Source organism: Tamandua tetradactyla, chromosome 25 (assembly GCF_023851605.1).
Source record: "Tamandua tetradactyla isolate mTamTet1 chromosome 25, mTamTet1.pri, whole genome shotgun sequence".
NCBI classification, from domain to species: domain Eukaryota; kingdom Metazoa; phylum Chordata; class Mammalia; order Pilosa; family Myrmecophagidae; genus Tamandua; species Tamandua tetradactyla.
In genome coordinates, this window is record NC_135351.1 from 14,853,355 (window position 1) to 14,876,127 (window position 22,773).

At 40.4% G+C, this 22,773-nt stretch overlaps 1 protein-coding gene across 5 annotated transcripts in view; it reads right to left on the reverse strand.

The window, feature by feature from the left end:
• ADTRP (androgen dependent TFPI regulating protein) overlaps positions 1–22,773 on the reverse strand; it is a 94,389-nt gene that overhangs the window by 32,795 nt on the left and 38,821 nt on the right. The window lies entirely within an intron of this gene.

The window sequence follows — 22,773 nt, forward strand, 5'->3', positions numbered from 1 at the left end:
TGAGAGAGAACAGTAATAAAGGATTTAGGACTAAACACTGCAGACAGCCACAACTAAGCCAGGGTTTCTGAACCTCAGTACTACTGACATTTTTGACTACACAATTCTTTGTCGTGAGGGCCTGTCCTATGCATTCCTGGCGTCTATCCATTTGGTGTCAAAAGCACTTTCCACTCCTTCCCACCCAAAATCATGACAACCAAAAATGTCTCCAGGCATTTGCCAAAAGTCCCCTGGAGGGCAAAACTGCCCCTGGTTGAGAATCCCTGAATTAAATGATGGGCAAAGGGAGGGCATCCTGCAAAGGAAATTGACAAGGAGTGGTCAGAAAGCTTGGAGGTAAAGAAGGAAAGAGAATATTTCAAAGAGAGAGGTCAAAGCACAATCACCAAATCCCTTGATTTTAGAGACAAGAAGGTTGTCACTAAGAACACAGGAGCTTTCTCCTTGTGTTCCGAAATCACTCCCTTCCAGATGTGTCCTATACTCATTGTCCAGTCCTCTGGACCTTTGGGCTTCAACCTCCTGTTCACAGTATGTGTAGGCTTGAGCCCTGTGCACACCGAGAGTTGGGGACAAGTTAACCCACAGATGTCTCCACTGCCATCTGTTCACCAAACCCTGAGTGGGTCATGGAAATCTCAACAAGCCTGCAAGTGTAGAACTGGGGAACCAATATGCTGGATAAATTGATGACATATCAGCTTGCTCAGAACCCTGTAGAGTTCAGGGTACACAAACCTGGAGCCTTGAGTCAAACCTCCCATCGCCAAATTTGGCCCACTTCCTTATAATGGTCTTCTTAGGAAAAACAGAAACAAAATTTCTCAGAAGGTCACAAAATTCCTTCACACCAAAAAATAATAAAATGTGGGGCTTCTATGAGCTCCTAGTTGTGTTTAGAAACAGATGCCAAAAATACTCAGGCTTTTATTCCTAACCAGTTCATACTAAAAGAGCTCTCCAGAATATTCCTCAGAAAAGATCATCACTTTTTGGTTTCCAAACTCAGAAAAAAAAATTTTTTTTCAAGTGCTTTCAAATTTGATTTTTTTTTTACTGGTAAAATCATTTTCTTTAATAGGAAGTGAAATGTTGGTATCTCCTCAGTCTTTATGAGGTGTATTTTTCTTTTTCTACTCTCAAAATTAGATCATTGATTATTATTAAACTGCTAACACCTCAGGTTTCATGAGAGCCACCAAAGAGCTTGTTCTAGTTCTATTTGTAGTGCTCCACATTTGTGGATTCACTTTTCACATATACATAGTAATGGATATTCAACCTGCTTTTGGCTCCTTGGAAGTGAGAAAGACAACCTGAAGAGGCCAGATTCTCCACCAACACTTGAAGTGTTCATTAGTAAAGAATTTTCCAAGTGGGAGGCCATGGGAGGCCATGCTATTTGCCTGGGAGTGGGAGACTCCTCAGAGTTCTCCTACCCCTGTCCTTTGCCATTCTTACAATCTGCTTGGCCAATCCTAATTCTTAAAGACGCACTTAACTGGAAATTATTATTACAACCAGTTCATGCTTCATAATTTACAATGTCCACAGCATTTTCATACTACCCTTCTTGATGCAGCAAAGCAGTCAAAGCAGAGGCCCCAAAAGATTAAGTGATCTGCCCAAGATCATGTAACTCAATGGGGCAAAGTCAGGTTTTCTCTGAGGGTCAGTCAAGTATACAGTGAAGTTGCCAGAATAAGGGAGGACGTTTTCATTCATTCTTTCTGTGACAAATTTTTATTAGGTACCTACACTTCATGCCAAGCACTGTATGAGGAGCTGGTGACTAAATGGCAAACAATTATAGTTCCTACTCTTAAGAGAATTTACAATCTAATGGGTGAGATTGTCTATGAGCAAATAAAAGACATAGATACCAATGGTGCTATGTGTTAGGAGGGAAACAAACATGAATCCATGCATCAGGATAGGATAGGAATGGAGCGATACAGTCTATGTAAGGTCACTGGGAAAGGCCATTCAGGTAAAGTGATGATATTTAAGATGCATCCTAAAGGATAAGGAACAGCAGATGCAGAACAATCGAGGCAAGGAAGGTGCAGCACGTGAAAGCTCCTGGGTGGGAAAGAGCTCCAAGGGCTGCAGGAACAGAAAGGCCAGAACAGCTGGAACACAATGAACCAGAAGGAGGGAGGCCTGAACCGAGTCTGTACCAGTCAGCAGAAGCTGGGTTTTATCAGGACTTTTGGTCATAGAAAGAAGGTTGAGTTTTATTCTAAGTGCAATGGGAAGCCAGTGAAGACTATTAAGAAGGGGGATGATATTTTCCAGTCTAGTTTGTGGCTGTATGGAAAACATTAAGGATGGAAGCAGAACAGACCAGTTCCAAGATGTTGTTCGATATGTGTGAAGATGTTGGCAGTGGAGATTGAAAGAAGTAAAGAGATTTGTTACATACTTTGGAGATAGGAGGGACAAGATTTGCTAATGGATTGGATATGAGGATTGGTTGGACAGACTTGGCAAAGTCAATTCAGGTTCCTGGCTTGAGTCATTCGGAGGATGGTGGTTCCATTTCCTGGGATAGAGGAGCCCAGGATAGGTATGGCAGTGATAGCATAACATGTCCAGTTCTGGACATGTTAACTCAGATGTCAATAACACGGCCTAAGACAATGTCAGGTTGGTAGTCAGCTGTGCGAATCTGGAATTGAGGAAGGTGATCTGAGCTGGAAACTCAACACTGGAATAGAATGGGTGTGAGTCACTGGGGAGTGAGTACTGGCAAAGAAGAGGGGCCCAGGCCAACGGCAGAAGAACCCTATTATTTAGAGACCAGTTAGAGAACACCAGAGATGGAGGTAGGAAGAAAACACAGGGAATGTAGTATCAAAGAAGCCAAGAAAGCAGAGCTTCAAGAAGGAAGAAGTCCATGATGCTGAATCCTGCTGAGAGGCGAGTAAGATGGGGCCAAAAATAAGAACCCTCGATTTGACAATGTGTAGATAGCTGGTAACCAGGATTAGAGGAATGAGCAGAGTCAGTACATTTAATTTGTACAGTGTGGGGCTCTTTGGCTCTTTTCTATTCTGTTTATTTCCCATGTGACTTAAATAGTGGTATGTGTATTGAAGGAAACTTCTAATAAGTCAACCTCTCCTCCTGAAAAAGTCCTGGTGAGAATCAGAAAGGGACTCAAGACAATGAGGTTATGACTTGAGGGCCTCCTCTGCTCCAGGGTAGGAAGAAGGGATGTTCTTTTCCATGGCTTTACTTTCACCTTCTCATAGTTAGAGTTGTCAGTTCCAAAGACCAGACCACAAAGAAAAGGACTCAGAAAAGTGGTCAAGCCTTACTTAGCAAAGCCTTAGGCTACAGATGGCCCAATCCAATCTGTAAGAGTAGAAGAGATTGGGAAAATGGAACAAGGCAGCATCTAAATTGGCAGCTAGTGGAGGCAAGAGGGAGACCTGAAAGTTTGAGTTCTGATTAAATCTCTCAGTGGGGGAAATCCTAATTAACAAGACAGGCATCTTCCTCATGAGGCGGCGTGGGTCTGTCTTACAACTTTGTGGGCAAAACCCCCAGCTGATATCAACGGGAAAGTAAATCAAGCCATCCTGGAGGCATTAAAACCCAACCCTGAAACTTTAATTATCTACAAACTAAATAAACAGCATGCACCAGAATATAAAGAAATGCAAACTTATGCTTAATTATGACATTGCGTAGAAAGGAAGGCATGCAATTTGATCACCTCCAGTGATCACATTATGATCAAGGGCCTTTCCTTAATTGCCAGAAACCCTGAAGGCTTCTGGTCCAGAGACAGATGCTAGGATCAGAAAGGAGAAAACTCCACCAAATTTCTCTAAAATCACAATTTAGGTATTGTTAAGCAGCAGCCTGTGGAATAAGCCTTAGGCAAGAAGGCTGCTGTCCCTAATAAAAGGATGAACAAAATTGATTACTTAATCATTAAGTCTCTTTCTTTGCTTATGCATACACCATTAAAACAAGTATTTTAGAAACTGCAATTTCCTACCAAGTAGGTTCTGACCTTCCCATAGTGCCCTCTCCAAGTCTCACTCCATTATTGACTAGAATTATCAATTCACGGAATTCAGAGTTCGGAGTAGGAATGCTTCAGGGCGGGGGCTGGGGGGAACCTGTAACAAAAGTGTTTTTATAATAAAAGCCATTTCTCATATTAATTCATTGGTACCTCCCTTACACCAGGCTTGGTCCACATCCCGTCCCTTTCTATAGACCTCACGTGGCTTCAGAAGAGCATTTGACCATGGGTTCTAATTCTCCTAAGTTCTCTCCTCTGTCTATTCAGTTCTTCCTCTTCTACAGGTTTGGAAGTGATCCACTCCATTTCTATTAATTTGTTGGTATTTTGGAATTTATGACCTGCTTATTTAACTTGCTAATGACTACTGTAAGTCATTTTCTGTAGCCCCTCTGCCCAACCATCCAAGAGGTTTGTAATGCCTAATTGCAGTCACCCCTCCCCCTGCTGACATTTTTAGGCCTGTATTTTAGTTCATTCTTTTTTTTTTTTTTAAATTACCATGAATTAGACAAATCATTTGCCATGGTGTTTGGCATTTCAGATGTCCCATCTGAGATCATTTTCTTTTTTCCCAAGGTGTATCCTTTTCTTTAGTGAGGGTCTGTGGGTGGTAAAGTCTATCTTAGCATGTCTGAAAACGTCTACTTTTTCATAGATTTTGCAATGGCCACTTTTTCTTCTTTTTGTCTAAAGTATTCTTCAGTGTCACTACTATGTGGCTAGATTAAGACTGTGTTTTGTTTGTTCCCGTTTTAACCTATGTGAATTTTTTTGTGCTTCTTGAATCTGAAGATTAATTTTTCATAAATTCTGCTAAATAACTAGTCATTATCTCTTCGACTACTGCCTGTACCCCACTCTCTCTGTCATCACCTATCCTGTCTCTGGGGAATTTCCTTTACTCTCCTGCCAGTAAGCCAACAATTTTAAAAGATTAAAAAAATACTTTGTGGGACTGCCGGAGAAGATGGTGGCTTAGTAAAACGCGCGGGTCTTAGTTCCTCCTCCAGAAAAGCAACTAAAGAAACAGAAACAATACGTAACAGCTCCCGGAGTCACGACAGAGACCAAAAAGACAGCGTACCCCATTCTGGAACAGCTGAACGGGCAGGGAGAATCCGCTGCGGTGAGATACCCGAGGGGCGCGCGTTTTCCCGGCCGGGCGGCTGGCAACTGGGGTCCCCTCCACGCACGTGGCTCCCCGGTCTGACTGGGAACGTTGGATAGCGGGGCCCTCCCGTCACGCTTGGCATTTGGGGCCAGCTGGGCAATTAGGACCGGCACTCTCCCAAGCCGCGGCGGCCAGCGACCCCCGCCTCCACGCGCGGTTTCCCGGGCCGACTGCCGTGCAGACAGACGAGCGCCACGAGCACCACCTACTGGGCAGGAAAAGAAAAACAGAGCCCAGAGATTTCACAGAAAAAGCTTTCAACCAGCTGGGTCCCACACCCAGGGAAATCTGATCAAATGCCCAGACACCAGCAGAAAATAATGGATGACGCTCGGGAAATTGAAGATATGGCCCAGTCAAAGGAACAAACCAATAGTTCAAATGAGATACAGGAGCTGAGACAACTAATGCTGAATATACGAACAGAAAAGGAAAAACTCTTCAAAAACCAAATCAATAAATTGAGGGAGGACATGAAGAAGACATGGGCTGAACAAAAAGAAGAAATAGAAAATCTGAAAAAACAAATCACAGAACTTATGGGAGTGAAGGACAAAGAAGAAAAAATGGAAAAAACAATGGATACCTACAATGGTAGATCTAAAGAGACAGAAGCTACAATTAGTGAACTGGAGGATGGAACATCTGAATTCCAAAAAGAAACAGAAACTATAGGGAAAAGAATGGAAAAACTTGAGCAGGGGATCAGGGAACTGAATGACGATATGAAGCGCACAAATATACGTGTTGTGGGTGTCCCAGAAGGAGAAGAGAAGGGAAAAGGAGGAGAAAAACTAATGGAAGAAATTATCACTGAAAATTTCCCAACTCTTATGAAAGACCTAAATTTACAGATCCAAGAAGTGCAGCGCACCCCAAAGAGAATAGACCCAAATAGGCGTTCTCCAAGACACTTACTAGTTAGAATGTCAGAGGTCAAAGAGAAAGAGAGGATCTTGAAAGCAGCAAGAGAAAAACAATCTGTAACATACAAGGGAAACCCAATAAGACTATGTGTAGATTTCTCAGCAGAAACCATGGAAGCTAGAAGACAGTGGGATGATATATTTAAATTACTAAAAGAGAAAAACTGCCAACCAAGACTCCTATATCCAGCAAAATTGTCCTTCAAAAATGAAGGAGAAATTAAAACATTTATAGACAAAAAGTCACTGAGAGAATTTGTGACCAAGAGACCAGCTCTGCAAGAAATACTAAAGGGAGCACTAGAGTCAGATACGAAAAGACAGAAGAGAGAGGTATGGAGTAAAGTGTAGAAAGAAGGAAAATCAGATATGATATATATAATACAAAAGCCAAAATGGTAGAGGAAAATATTATCCAAACAGTAATAATACTAAAAGTTAATGGACTGAATTTCCCAATCAAAAGACATAGAATGGCAGAATGGATTACGACCCAGCAATACCACTGCTAGGTATCTACTCAAAGGACTTAAGGGCAAAGACACAGACGGACATTTGCACACCGGTGTTTATAGCAGCATTATCTACAATTGCAAAGAGATGGAAACAGCCAAAATGTCCATCAACAGACGAGTGGCTAAACAAACTGTGGCATATACCTACGATGGAATATTATGCAGCTTTAAGACAGACTAAACTTATGAAGCATGTAATAACATGGATGGACCTAGAGAACATTATGCTGAGTGAGTCTAGCCCAAAACTAAAGGACAAATACTGTAAGGTCCCACTGATGTGAACCGACATTCGAGAATCAGCTTGGAATATATCATTGGTAACAGAGACCAGCAGGAGTTAGAAACAGGGTAAGATAATGGGTAATTGGAGCTGAAGGGATACAGACTGTGCAACAGGACTAGATACAAAAACTCAAAAATGGACAGCACAATAATACCTAAGTGTAATGTAACTAGGTTGGAACACTGAATGAAGCTGCACCTGAAATATGGTTTTTGTTTGTTTGTTTGTTTGTTTGTATCTTTTGTTTTTGTTTTTTTCTTTTTCCTTTATATATATATATATATATATATATATATTATTAGTATTATTATTTTAATTCTCTTCTCTATATTAACATTCTATATCTTTTTCTGCTGTTTTGCTAGTTCTTTTCCTAAATCGATGCAAATGTACTAAGAAATGATGATCATACATCTATGTGATGATACTAAGAATTACTGAGTGCATTTGTAGAATGGAATGATTTCTAAATGTTGTGTTAATTTCTTTTCTTTTTCTTGATTAATAAAAAAATTTAAAAAAAAATACTTTGTCCAACATTTTAGCTATCCTGTAATGAAAGATTTTTCTCAGGATACTGCTCCACCATACTAGCAGAAATGGAAGTCACTCAGGATCTTGCTTCCTTTGACTTTTTTTTTTTTTGCCTGAGCAGGTACGGGGAATTGAACCCGGATTTCCATGTCTGCTGAGCCACCGAGGCCCGCCCTCCCACTTCCTTTGAATGGGTAACGTTTCCATTCCTTTCGTATCACCTTAAAGGGTGTGGCCATGATTCGGAAAGAAGCATGAATTTTATGTTCATATTAGCAGTCAGGAAAACAGAAGCTAAGCTAGCTAGGAATTCCAAGGAGGAAGGTTTAGGCAGCTGTTGGAAAGAGCAGGGCAGTAAACGTCAAGCAAACTTCTGCTGGGAGGGAGTGATTCATGGAAGTTCGCCCAGAAGCTTCGAGGAATATAAATTTTAGGGAACTGCCACCTTTGATCTGGTAATCTCCTACCTGCAACCTGCCCACATATCTGTTCTCGACTTCCTCTAGAGAATGATGGCTTCTCCTTCTCTTTCACCTCCACTCTCTAAGATTGCCTCTCATTGGCTGATTCTCTGAGACTGCCTCTCATTGGCTGACTCTCCGATCATGCCTCTCATTGGCTGACTCTCCGAGCATGCCTCTCATTGGCTGACTCTCTGAGAATGCCTCTCATTGATTGACTCTCTGAGCATGCTCTTACTGGCTGACTCTAGGAGAATGCCTCTCATGGGCTAACATATAGAGAAGAGGATTCTGGGACCTGTGTTTCCAGACTTATTCCCATGACACAGAAGAGAATGTTGAAGGGGTCGTGGGGATCCTGACTTGAAAATTCAGCATAGGTCATTATGCATCACTGACAGCACTTTATGTTGTAAACACATTTATTTACTCTTAATGAGATCCCTGAGAATTAAGGAAGGTAAACATGTTTTGCCATTTTAAGGAATTGGATCCCCAGAGAGGTTTATTAACTTGTCCAAAATGACGCAGAAAGACAGTGGCAGAAACAGGAACAGAATCTAGATTTTCTGGTACGTAGGTCAAGTCTTTTCATGAAATCACAGATACACTTGTGGAAAATATCTGAGCTCAGTCCTTTTTACAACTTAAATATAGAGCCAAGAAATTTTACTTCCACTTACTCCAGTCTGACTTATGAATCAGCTCCAGAGCCTTTCTTCCTAACACTGTGTCTTTTTTCAACTTTTTAGCCCAAGTGGGCACTTAGGATGTGAAAGGACATTTATGAAGATGCAGTGATTCACCAGATTGTTCATTTCCTGATGACTTGCACCTGGAGATGTTTTGGGTTATCTGCATCATTCTCTAAATGTCATCGCGTCAACAAAAGCCACTTGGGCTTGCAAACAGTATTCCAGTTGTCAAATAGCATTTGACAAATATTTCTTAAATACCTATATGAGCCAGGCTTATAATTTCTGTGACTATCATATTTTACCGCTACTGACTCTGACATTCGGTTAGCTAAATATTATTTTTAAATATGTCAGTAAAAGTATGCATATTAATTAAAATGTTCCCACATATAAGCCTTAAACTAAACTCCCTGGGAAATCTGTAGACAAAAGACCTTTTTATTAAATACTACTTTATAGGATAAGTATTTTAATATCTCTGCCAATCATTGCTATAAGAGAATATTCATTGTCAGGTATGAAATGAGTAAAGAAGGAGATAACATATCATTGTTTATTCGAGTCGTATGTCCTAAGACAACAGGAAAAACAGCATTTTCAAGCAATGGCCATGCTTTCCTGCTCCTGATCTATGATTCTGGTCTTAAACATCAAGTCTTCATTATTTTAGCACGATCAAAATTAGCTAATTCTTTGCGTGCATACAAGGAGTGTGTGCCAACACACCCATTATTTTTATTGAGATATCTTCATGCACCATACAGTCCATCCAAAGCATACAATCAGTGTCTTACAATATCATCACATAACAGTGTATTGATCACCATTATCATTTTTAGAACATTTGCATCCCTCCAGAAAAAGAAACAGAAAGAAAAATCCCATACATCCCATATCCCTCACCCTTACCTCTCATTAACCACTGGTATTGCAATCTTCCTAATTTTTTTTTAATCTCTTATCCCCCATATTATTTATTTCATTTTTTGTCCTTATTTTTTTACTCATCTATCCATACCCTGGATAAAGGGAGTATCAGCCACAAGGTTTTCATAATCACATGGTCATACTGTAAAAGCTATATAGTTATACAACCATCTTCAAGGATCCAGGCCACTGAGAGTACAGCTCAACAGTTTACTTCCTTCTAGCTATTTTAATACTCTAAAAACCAAAAAGGGATAACTATATAATGCATAAGAATAACCTGCAGGATAACCTCTCAACTCTTGAAATCTCTCAACCACTGAAACTTTATTTTATCTTATTTCTCTTTTGCCCCTTTCAGTCAAGAAGTCTTTCTCAATCCCATGATGCCAGGTCCCGGCTCATCCCAGGGAGTCCTGTCTCATGCTGCCAAGGAGATTTACACCCCTGGGAGGCATGTCCTATATAGGGGGGGGAGAGCAGTGAGTTCAACACCAATAGATTTTCGTGTTGAATGAAGTGCGCTTTAAAGGCATCTAAGGCACAACTATAGATTCAGCACCCCTGCACAGTTTAAAAATAGAATCCTAAGTTTGAGCAAACCTTTTTTCACACTTCCACAGACACTGGAAGTGTCTTACATAGCTCTAGCATGAGCTCCCTAGAGAAAGAACTCTTTCTCATCCCCATTTCCTCAATCCTCTTTAGACTTGCTCTTGTGCAAAATTTTAGAGAAAATGGATGAATCAATGAACACATGAAGGTGATAGGAAGAGGGTGAATTTAGGGGTAGGTGAGGTTGGTGGTAGGCTAGAAGAGATAGTGAGATTTAAGAAGGAGTTGGCAAAGCAAGGACCTTACGTATAAATGGACTCATCCATTAGGCAGGAAGAGGAAGATGAAAGACAGGGCAGATGGGATGACTGGGAATTCAGAAAATCAAGATCTTGAAGCATCTGAGAGCTAAGAACTCTGCTCTGATGGACATGTAATAAGTGGGCAAATGGAATCACACCTTCAAGAAGACTTGATAATGCCCTATGGAAGTACTCTTGTGGCTGGTAATGAATTCATCCAAGGACCTGGAGGTGGGGGAGAGATAGAGGAGTTGTACAAACTGGAATTCCCAATTAAGAACAAGTGTAAGAGACCAAGGGAAGAGAAGGCTATTTGGGACTCTGTAAAAGTTCCTTGTTCAAGGCAAGGACAGGATCCCACAGCTATCAGAGTGCCTGCTTGTGGGGTTATTAAGCAATTTATGAGTGTGACTGAGGCTTTCCTGGACAGGCTATCTAATCAGGAAGGGAGATGTCCATTAGAATCTGGCAGAGAAGTTTCTCTCACTCACCCAACAGGCTGCTCTTGAGTATTTTCATTTCTGACCTGAGATTATGGGACTTTAATTCTTTCCATTCACTTAGATGCTTTCATTGTTTTTACTTGGTATTTCAAAGGGATATGGGATTGTCAACTGAGAGTTTCTCCATTCTGGTTGTTTTCAGCATAAACTCACTCTTCCCATTGCTAGTGAGAAATGAGTCACGGAAATGAGAATTTCTTACAGAAAGGGAAACCAAGTAGCAAATCCTTAAGGAGTCCGGATGATTTCAATTATTCAAAGTCCTTCTCAGAAGTCATCTACACTTGAAAATTTTTACTGTGGTAATTTTATATATCATCAAATTTGAAGTTTTAATCATGTTTAAGTGGACACTTCATGGCATTAATTACATTAACAATGTTGTGCTACCATCACCACCGTCTGTTACTAAAACTTTTTCATCACCCAAAACAGACTCTCTGCACTATTAAGCAATAACTGTTTATTCTCTCCTCTCTCTGGCCCCTGGTAACCTCTAATCTACTTTCTGTTTCTATAAATAGTTTATTCCATATAATTTGCATAGGTGGAAGCATCCAGTATCTGTCCTTTTGTGTCTGGCTTACATATATTTTTTTATCTCTAAAGTTCTTTGATCTTGAAATTCAGAATTTAGGTTGTTTTTGGTGGTATTCTAGTGCATAAAAAGCAGCCTGTTGATAAATAGGGAATCTCTGGATAATGGAGTTTTAAAAGCAGGCTATTCTTTTCAGGACACATGGGAAGTTCTCTGAATTGGGATTAAGAAGAAAAAAAAAGAGCACACTTTCCCTATGCTGGCTCCCACTGTCAGGAGGCAGAGAAACAGGTATCACGATTGCTTGGTAGTAGTTATCTAACATTTAAATGGGTCGGCTAATCCTTTGGTAGTTCATTATCAGAATCTCTTCTGTGTACCTTAAGACTTCCTGAGGTGCAAGATGGATTTAGTGTCTTTATTCAGGTAATTTTACTTTCTAATCCCAGCTTAGCTTCTGATTTCACTGTTGAGTTTTAGGCAATCATTTAACCTCTCAGTATTACCCAGGTGATTTGGGGGAGGAGATTCTATCCTACCTTATGTTAGGAATGAATAAAGGAGCGGCTAGAAAGTATTTTTAGAACCTTAGAGCATCCCATAAATAACAGTGTAGTGATAAAGGCTGAAGTAATATCCAAGTAAATAGCAGGGTGTAGCAAATGAATCCGTTTCCATTCTTGCTTGGTGGCATTAGTCCACAGTTCAGCATTGTCCCTAAGAGGGTGCCTTCCCATAGTATACCGTGAAAGCCACCATTCTTTGGCTGAACAAGTTTCTCTCTCCCCTCCCTGGAGTCACATGAGAAGTTATTTCCTAATACTGCTTTCTGGTCATTGTTGACAGTCAGGTTTTCTGTTTCTAATGTGGACCTGGTCTCGTGTAGAAAATGGCCAAAGCACAATTTAGAACCTAATGATACAAAAAATTGGGAATAGAGTTGGGTGCCTTGACGTGAAGTGGTTGCTTTTGATGTTGTGAATTCAAATTCAATAATATTTCACATGTTCTGTGAGGAGTGCTGTATTAAAAATGCATTAAGAGGGTTGTGCAGCAGTGGCTCAGTGGCAGAATTCTTGCCTGCCATGCCAGAGACCTGGGTTCAATTCCTGGAGCTTGCCCATGCCAAAAAAATAGAAAGAAAGGAAAGAAAGGAAAATGCATTAAGAGATGTTACCACGTGGAAAAACTGAGTAAGGTTACACAGGCTCTCTCTATATATATATATTATTTCTTACAACTTCATGTGGCTCTCCGATGATCTCAAAATAGAAAGTTTAATGAAAAACAAGGTAAGCAATGGAGTGAAGGAAAATTCTGTAGAGAGTAAATGCTGAATATGGGTTCATATAAGGATTACGGAGGAAAGAAACTTGTTTTCTTTCTGACCTTGGGACTGAACTTGCCTAAAGTAAAAGATGTGTGGAATAGATAAGTATGTTGGGGAAAACATAATTTAATGGTCAGCTCTGCCATTAACCAGTTCTCGATGTTGGGCAAATAGAATAATTATTTGAACCTCAGTTTCCTCTTCTGCAAGGCGAGCAGTTTATAGATGACATGATTTTACCTCTCAGATTCCAATTCATGTCGATGTTTCCAGGAAACCACACAAGGGAATTTGAATAAGGACTAGCAACTATTTCATGGTGGCTAACACTGACTGAAATCATTGCCAACACAAAATATAAACAATTTGCAAATATTAAGTTCATTCAAAAATAGAATCAAAACGGGTACTTTAAGTGTATGCTGGAAATAGATTTTTGCTCTTTTCCTTTTGTCTCCATTGAAGCAGGATTTCCTCACCCCACCACCCCAGAAAAGAAATGTAGACTCTGAAATTTGGGGAGAACTGGTTTTTCTAACCAGTCATGTAAATAGTCCAAGACCCACCCCACTGGGAGTGACACACGATGGCATCTCTTTCTGAACTCCCCCATCTTTTAGTCTATATTCTAGTTACTAGCATTCCGAAATAGACACTATTCCATATTCTAGAACCTTCCATCGAACTCTTTTGCCTATAGAATAAGAACCATTTGTAGCATTCAGACCCTCCATCATTTGATGCCACATACCTTTCCACACCAATCGTTCACTCTGTCTCCCTTCAAACTGACCCGCTTCCTCCTGATACCCTGCTATGGCTACCTGCTACTTCTCTGCCTTGGCTCATGCTTGCTCCTATTTGGGCATCACTTGCTGACTTTTCCACCCAACCTTTGAAACCCAGCCCAAATCTCCACCTAATTCACCCACCCTTCCCCATTCACCCAATGGGAAGTGATTGTTCCCTTTAAAACTGTGCTCATCAGTGCTTAGCCTGTACGTGTATTTGTTAGTGGTACCTCGTGGCTTGCTCCTTGACTTTTTATGAACTTCATGGTGTGAACCTCGATTCATGTCCTCCTAGCACAGATGCCTAGTTTTTGCCTAGCACATTATGGGAGTTAACTGAACATTGGTTGTTGGATTGACTTGTTGGGCTTGAAGATGCAGCAGCTTCCTTTAAAGTAAAACCCTCATTTTAGAAGCTACATAAAAGCCCCATAGCCTCCAGGTTTTCTCTACTGACTCTCAAGAGAGCAGCTTTTTAATACCCACATAAAGTCCCTCAGGGTGGAGCGTGGAAGATCTGTGTGAGTCTTTTAATTCTAGCAAGGAAGAGTCACATCTGGTCAAATCCATTCACATACCAGCCTGTTCTGTGATGGCATAAAAGGCATGCTCTCCCTATGTCTTATAAAACCTTAATTCTCTTGCATCTCTCCTGATATCCTTCCTCTGCTCATGTTTTAAGCCAAAAATTGAAGCTGATCTTCTTTAGGACAGTAAGGGGGAAGGAAGATCTTCATATTTTGGCAGATAGTAAGATTGGGTTCTCTTAGTAACTCCTATTAAACAACTTTTACAAAGGGAGGCCTACTGTTCACTAGTGAGATACCAAGTCAAGTCACTTTCTATTTCTTTGTTGTACACTTTGGAAGTCTGAAGCTCAGCCAGAATGCTCTTTGAGGGAACAGGGGCAGAGAGAGGAAGTAGAAGAGAGAGTGTAGAAGCTCTGAAAAAAAGCCTAAGCTATTATCAGTGTCTGGAAATGCCCTATGTCATTCTTATTCTCACTTCTTATCAATATCCTTCAAGATCTAGTTATCAACCCCTCTGACTTCCACCATTTTGATCTTCCCTTTTTCTACTGTTACCAAAAATCTTTTGTTTGTATCGTCCAACTAATACCAAAATATACAGTGCCTTTCTTTCTATTGATGGGTACCACATAGCTTTTTAAAAAGAAAATAATGTCGATTTTCATTATTTGGGGTAGTTATTCTCTGTAGTCATTGTGAACACTGAATTAGTGAATACTGAACCATGGCTTCTAGGAGAAATACAGGGTTAAATTCATAATATATTCATCAATTGATCGGCATGTAACCTTATTTTATGTGTATTTGTGTTTATTTAATGTACATTATTAATTCATTAATATTGAATTCACAATTTTGAATGGCTCTGTAATTCATGCATGAGCGAAGTTTATCTAACATGCATATTTTCTCCATAAGGCACAGCACAGCCTTTTTGTGCTAGAAACAGTTGGTAGCACTTCTTTGGGGGGCCTTTTAAATAGTGAAATCATCAACAAAAAGCACAGAAATGTGAAAAACGGAGCACCAAGTATACCACAGAAAGGACACTTGTTTACAGGATGAGAGCTGACAACCAGGAGGCAGAGCAACACCTTGCTCAACCTCAGCTGGGAACATGTCCATGCTCAGCCTCAGCTGGGAACATGTCCATACGGGGACTCAAATTTTTCTGTGAATGACAGTACAAGTGCCATGAGTATAGATTTGGGGGTTCCAAATAAATTTTAGTCGGTGAATTCACAAATACAGAATCTGTGAATAATGATGATCATACTGAGAATGCAAGCCATTATTGTAGCAGGTTAAATAACTTACCTACCACTTTTATAAAGTAGAACAAACTGAATAGCTTTTGCTTTCTGTAGCATTAAGCAAGCTTTCCAAAGTTATGGGAAGATGTGATGGTAAAATGTACAGACCTAGGGTTGCATTAGATAATCTTATAATGATATAGTGTGATAGGGTAAACAGTGATGTGACCCCCAAAGACATCCATGTCCTAATCCCAAGAATCTTTTAATGTTTCCTCCTCTGGCAGAAGAGATTTTGTGGGTGTGATTAAGTTAAAGATATTGAAATGAGCTGATTATCCTGGATAATCTGGCTGGGCCCCACACATTCACAAGAGTCACTTACAAGACAGAGGTAGAAAGGTCAGAGTCAGAGAAGGTGATGTGATAACAGGAACATAAGCAGAATAAAAAGATTATATAAGGACAGAGGCAGAGAAAGAGAGGAGGATATGATAATGGAAACAGAGGTTGGAGAGATGCACTTTGAAGATGGAGGAAGGGACCATGAATCAAATGTAGGTGGCCTATAGAAGCTGGAAAAGGCAAGGAATTAGATTTTTTTCTAGAGACTCCAGAAGGAACACAGCTCTGCTGATACCTTGATTTTAGCCTAAAAGACCTGTTTTGAACTTCTCACCTCCAGAATTGTAAGATAATAAACTCATGTTTTTTAAGCCACTTACATTTGTTGTAATTTGTCACAGTGGCAACAGGAAACTAATACATACAGTATTACTGAGGCTCTACCTCTCCACCACTCCATCAAAACCACTCTCACACAGTTCCCCAATAAGTTCAATATTGCCAAATCCAGTGGAAAATTCTTACTCAGGTTATCTTACACTGTCATTTGACTTGGTGTCTCAGCAGCTTTTGAAATAAAATACTTCCTCTTTCTTGAAACATTTTTATACTTAACTTCCAAGAAACTTAACTGCTCTGGTTTTCCTTGTAGTTCATTGGCAACTTCTTCTCAGTCACCTTTGTTGAAGCCTCCTTGCTCCTCTTCCCAACTATTGAAAGTTGGGTGGGATATCTTCTCTAACCATACCTACTCCTTAGACAATAGCTTTCAGTTTAACTATAAAACCAATCTTTAAGTTGTAGGCAACCCAATTTATGTCAACAGCCCTTAGGCTGAAATGTGCTACATCTTCACTTCATTGCCTCATAGGCATCTCCAACTTAAAATATCCAGACCAGACAGAACAATTGATTTCCTCCTCCACCACCTATGTACCTCCCTACATGCTGCTTGCTAAGGCTAAAAATCTCATCTCCTCTCTTTTTACCACAATTCAGTGAATGCTATGGTTCTACATTCAAGACCTATCTTCCCATCAACCCCCTGCCTCCAGCCCAGCCCAAGCTTCCATCAGGTCCTGTCAAACTTCGCAGTAATTTCCTAACTGGTCTTTGCTTCTCCCCTCCCCATCCCATTTTCACTTGTGCCCACCCTAAGAGTCTATTGTCTACACTGTAGTGAGTGGAATATTTTTAAAAAGCAAGCAAACGTAGAGAGATTAGATAAACAGACAGACATAGGTGATAGATGATGATTACAGACAGAGAGATAGTTTTGTAAAGCAACAGACATGTTAAGGAAAAAATACATATATATATATTGAAGTATATGTGTCTTGGGATGGTCTCCCTATCCTTTTCATACTGAGAATAAAATCCAAATTCCTTACAAATCATGCAGGCCCTGCCTGCATAATCAGATGCTGCCTTGATCCCTAACACTTTCCCCTTTACTGTCTCTGAACCTGCCACTCCAGCCTACTGACTGATTCCTAAATGTACCAAGTTTATTTTCCCCTCAGGGTCTATGTACTTGTTCTCCCGGCTTGACTCATCTTTCTGCCAGGTCTTTCCATGGTTGTCTCTCTCCCCTTATCCAAATTTCTGTTGAAACATCAGCATTCCCTGACCACCCTAACTCTCTTACATTTTATTAAACCTATTAACACACACACACACACACACACACACACACACACACACACACGTATTTTACTTTTAGCTTTGGCATGTCTCACTACCTAGCATTATTTTATGTACTTACTGTATACTTGTTTATTGTTTGTCTTCCCCCCTGGGATATATACATGCTCCACAAGGACAGGTTTTTTTTTTTTTTTTTTTTTTTTAAAGACAGAGAGAAGGAAGGAAGGATAGAAGGAAGGAAGGAAGGAAGAAAGGGAAACATTTTTAAACATTTTCTTGTTTTATTGTATTCTGTTTCTCCGTTTTTGTTACATGGGCTGGGGCCGGGAATCGAACCGAGGTCCTCCGGCATAGCAGGCAAGCACTTTGCCCGCTGAGCCACCGCGGCCCACCCAAGGACAGGTTTTTTGATGGTTTTGTTTTTTTTTGTTGCATCCTCAGCAACTAAAAGAGGCCTGGTACATAGTAGGTACTCAAAAAATGCTTGTTAGCACTTCCTATACTACAGTCAAATTCTTTGCTTATTATTATATACCTCAGCTAAATTATACATAATACACGTTATATAAATACAGTAAATATGTATGCATAAAATGGAGATATTTTCTATACTTTAAACTTCCTAAGATTAAGGCCCATATCTCATATTTCTTTTGTCATTCCATAGAGATTTAAACAGTGATAAGCATATAATGGTGAGTTTTAAAAAATGAGGAATTCTTGAATTTGTGATTTTTATTTGACCTCAGCTTTGAAAGTGACTTCGAAGTTTTCAAGTCAATGCTCAGTGGAATTCTTAATTTGAGGCCCATAAATGGAATTGAGGATCCACAAACCTCCTAAAATTGTAAACAAAATTTTTCAGGCATTCACATTTTCCTTCAGAAAGTGTCCACAGCTTTTATCACATTTGCATAGTGGTCTCTTCCCTACAGGTTGAAAACTAATGAGCTGTCTAGAAGGTTATTTATCTTGGGTCTCCTCTGCCCAGACACAGGGCAAGGGTGAGGGCAGGGGATGAGGGAGGGATGGGGTAGGAGTTAGTGATGTTTGGGAAGAAGGATGGCCTGTGTGCCCACACTTAACCTTCCTCACTCTTCAGGAGGCACCTACTTCTATTTAGTAAGACCATCAATTTCCCATCACACCCATTGTGGTAGTTAGATTTGGGTGTCAACTTGGCCAGGTGCTTAGTTCTACTGCTGTGGACATGAGCCAAAAGTACGTGAACCTCATCTGTTGTTGATTACATCTGCAGTCGGCTAGGAGGCGTGCCTGCTGCAATGAATGATGTTCGACTTAATTGGCTGGTGCTCAAATGAGAGAGCTCAACATAGCACAGGCCGAGCAGCTCAGCATACCTCATCTCAGCACTCAGGCCTTTGGAGATGTACAAAGGAATCACCCCGGGGAAGTTGTTGGAACCCAGAGGCCTGGGGAGAAGGAAGGCCAGCAGAGATCGCCCTGTGCCTTCCCACGTAAGAAAGAACCTCAGTTAAAAGTTAGCTGCCTTTCCTCTGAATAACTAACGAAATAAATCCCCTTTTATTAGAAGCCAATCTGTCTCTGGTGTGTTGCATTTCAGCAGCTAGCAGACTAGAATACCAATCTTCTGAGTGAAAGAGAAAATCTGAGATTGGGCCTGAGTCTTAATGATTGACAACAGCGTCATGCTCTCACTGAGAAAGAAACTAGGAGGCTTAGAGTTTCACTCCCTTGGCATTTTGACACCCTGCATGTCCTTGGGAAAGGTTTTTCAGCTCATCCAGCCATGCCTCCTCTGTTAGTCACATCCAGGCTAAGACACATGGGGCAGAGAACCCCCTATATCCACACCAACCATTTAGTAATAGTCATTTTCCACTGCATGTCCCCACCAAATCAATGTTTTGTATTAGTAATTAGCAACTATTTTATCATTTCAACTTTGTGTGAGCATATTAGTCTCATCCAGCTCTAAGGATGCTAGAAATCAAAACCCTTGTCAAGTATCAATTGCAGCATTTCATACATAGTAGGTGCTTACTAATTATTTTTTGAGTGAATAAATGACAACTATGAAGCTGTATCAGGTACTACCTCTAAAGTAAAGAGAGCAAGGTAAGGCCTGCCTCTAAATAGCATATTGTTTTGAAATCCCTATTAATATGCATGAAGTCTTTTTAGTTTAAAACTCTATTCTCATGGATTGAGAATGGGATATGGATAGATCCTGACTAGGAATTCTTACATGTCTACATGATAACACGTTTATATAATCGACAGTTTATAAAGTATTTGCACACACATTCTCAATAGTTATGGATTATTTTTTATCATGGAGGGGGCTCTAAGGGAGTTCTCTGAACCATTTCACCTCTCCTTCATGGCAACCTGAACAATTTAGGTTGATTCCCAGGGAAATAAATTCCACAGCTCCCTCAGGTTATGATCTGATAATTTTCTCAGTTACTGAGAGTTCTCTTACTTCTATTTAAATCTGTCTACTCTGGTTCTATCTTTAGCAGTCATTCAGATAAGACCTGAGGAGTTAATGTTTTCCTAGCAACACCTGGAGGAAACCTTTGCTGTACTTTCCCTTCTTTCAAGAAGACTGGAGGACTGCTTAGCAATAAAACACTGACGTTGATCTACTTTAAATAAGGCGATTAGACAGAAACGGCACATCTTAGGTCACCAGCAAAGCTGGCTGGTTCATGATTGAGGCATGTATTTCATTGGCACGGGCATTACTATTGGGTTTAAATACCTAACAAGAGTAGGAAAATGTCATTTAGAGACAACAGTCAGCTTGGAATGGTCCTACTGTAATGACACATTTCCATGACCTAGAAGGGCTGGGTTGGGAGGATTCCAAAGACATGCAATTAGTCATGAAGATCCTGGAACCACACTGTCAAAAGGCGAGAGTGGCATTTCTTACTTTGACAGATACTAGTCATAAAACCTAGGGCAACATAACAAATGGCAACAGGAAAAATATTTCCAAGCTCAGGCTAGAATTGCAAGCATAAGGGCTGTTGTAAAATGAAAGAACCTTTCAGGAAAGCATGATGCTGGCGATGTACGGCGATAACTCTTATATTGTGGAAAGGGAAAAAGGAGGGACAGAGAATGATTTCCTTTGAAAGTAGGGCCAGCCCCACACTGAAGCAACTGGTACCAAATATCAAGCTTGATTGCCCCTCATCCTTCCTCTGGCTGCCACAGTGGCAGTCTCCCAGCAGTGTATTTGCTCCTTTGGGTTGTCATTGAAAGTCACTGTTAAAATGTAGGAAGTGTTAACAAATTGGCCCAGTACCACCCATTTTCATGTTAGTTCATACTAATATTTAAGAATTTGGCAGAGAGCATTCCTTTAGGCAGCAAGCCAAGAGGATTTAATACAGGGGACAGAAAATGTCCAAAGGAAAAGACACTACCAGGGAGACAGGAACAAGTGCTTGTCATGAGGATACTTGGAGATTGGAGCAAACACCAAAAGGAGGTATGGATGTTCAAGGATGGTTACACTGGGGAACCCCAGTGCTAGTCTTGCTGATGTGAGTTTTTCCTAGACAAGGTTCTGATGGGAGTTTCTTCAATTAATAGCAACCCAAAGGATTCTTTGACCCAAGACATGCTGTGTTTCCAAACCTTATCTCCTCTTTGCCATTATCCTACCTCCTTTGACTCTCTCAGGGACTCAGATTAATTGACTGACCAAAGGACAAGGAGCTTGGTCAACAGAAACCCCCAGGTGATGACAGCACAAAACTATTTAAGGATATCTGCCTTGCTGATTACCACATACGTCTGATGCACATTAACCATGTGTTACCAAAAGTATAAAAAATCCATATGGCTGTTTTAACAAGGTCGTACATGCTGGATGCCACCACCACAGCTACTTGGAGGAAATCCAACTTTGCTACAGTGTGGAAAATGGGACCCCAAAGAGGCAGCAAGCTTAGTTGTAAGAAAATTACAGATGCGCTCACAAGACCTTGAAAAGGTGTGATATAGAGGTTTGGCAAATAACAGACACTTTTAAGACTGTGCCTTTCCATTTTAGTAACATTTTTAGCTCAGCCAGTAGTTTCAAACCTCTTCGATTTCTTAAGTCAAGTTTTGGCTGGTTACCATACAGTTTCTGGACTTTTTTTTAAAGTGAAAATTCTCACTTTGCTATGTTAATCAGGCAAAGTGACATCCTTTTAATTTGTCTGGTGAACTATGAAACCAGACCAAACTACAGGTAATGGATTTCCTGTATCAAAAGGCAACAAAGTATGAATTGACCTTAAATTTAAATCCTAGCTATGCCACTTAGGAGTTCCATGGCCCTGGGCAAATCACTTACTGTCTTTGAGCTTTTTTACTCTCATTCATAAAAATCAGGATTATAGCAGTATGTATAGAAGGTTTGTGAATTAAATGAGCTCATCCCTGAAGAACATTTTTGATCCAGTGTAAAGTTCTATCAAAAACCAGGAATATCCTCTACCCAGGTGTCTGTAGTGATGATAACGATAAACTAGGAAGGTTTAGGATCCTCTAACAAGGGGAAGATGGTAGGACAGGTATTTCTGAGAAGGGAATCTTATTTAACATATAGTTTTAGTACTGAACTCCAAATTCGATCAGAACCTGGTTATATTAATTAGTCAATAATCAAAACCTCACTAACCACATAAACTGGAAATAAGTGCTTTTGGGAGGAAGGAAGGATTCATGACAGGGGGTGGGGTACTAAGGGACTGAGTTGCTTTTCCAAATTGGCAATCACATGAATTTTAAGACAATGGGAGAGTTGGAAATAGAACAGAGTCTGAATTGAGGGATTTTGCTATTCTACTTCCTGGTGGTTTTGCCTCTGGTTTTCCTATGTGACAGAATCTGACACCTCCTCATAAGCTCCCGAGTAACATGGAAACACACTTGTAAGTATTGGGAAGCTGAACTAGGATTTTGAGTAGTTACTTAATGGTTGTGGCTCCTCTGACTCAGACCCTTGCCTCCTTTGGAGACCTTGACGATCTTGGTGCAGCCCTGTTTACTCCTTAGCCCATCACAAGTGAAAGAATGGATTTTAAAAACCAAATGGGTATTTATCCATGGAAATACGTAAACAATGACAGCACTTGCAATGTCTCGTGTCCTGGTGATGTGGTAGCTACGATGCTGCTGCAGAGCTGCGAATTAGTCTTTAGATGTTGGGGTAGTTTTTCTCAAGTTTTCTCTGTTCCATACCTAGCACCCAGGTTGGAATTTCATCATCAGTAATTGGCCAAAGCGGCTTCTCTTTCATGATGACAGTCACCATGAGGTTGCCTGCCCTAACGGTTGCATGTCTTTTCAGTGACTTCATAAACAACTTGGCAAAGAACCTTGCTTGGGCATCCCCTCTGCTTTCAGTCACCTCTGCACAACG